A 213-nucleotide genomic window follows, 5' to 3' on the forward strand; every position below is an offset into this window, starting at 1 on the left:
CGGGTCCGAGGGGCGGGGGGGGGGAGATGCACCACAGATGGGTGCTCCCCATGGGGTCCCGCTGGGGGTGGGTGGGTGCAGGGGAGCGGGATTGGGCATGCAGGCTGCTGCTTGCACCCAAAAGCAGAGGATGGGGAGCAGCTCCTGGCTGCACGAGCTTGTGCCAGGGAGGGATGGCACGTACCCGGCTACAGCCACGCCACATAATCACAA

General features: G+C 67.1%; 1 protein-coding gene across 1 annotated transcript in view; it reads right to left on the reverse strand.

The window, feature by feature from the left end:
* The window catches only part of LOC104167078 (proto-oncogene tyrosine-protein kinase Src-like), a gene marked incomplete at both ends in the record, with an annotated part of 5,347 nt that overhangs the window by 2,639 nt on the left and 2,495 nt on the right, over positions 1-213 (reverse strand). The window lies entirely within an intron of this gene.

This window comes from Cariama cristata, unplaced genomic scaffold (genome assembly GCF_000690535.1).
Source record: "Cariama cristata isolate BGI_N322 unplaced genomic scaffold, ASM69053v1 scaffold31189, whole genome shotgun sequence".
Classification (NCBI taxonomy): domain Eukaryota; kingdom Metazoa; phylum Chordata; class Aves; order Cariamiformes; family Cariamidae; genus Cariama; species Cariama cristata.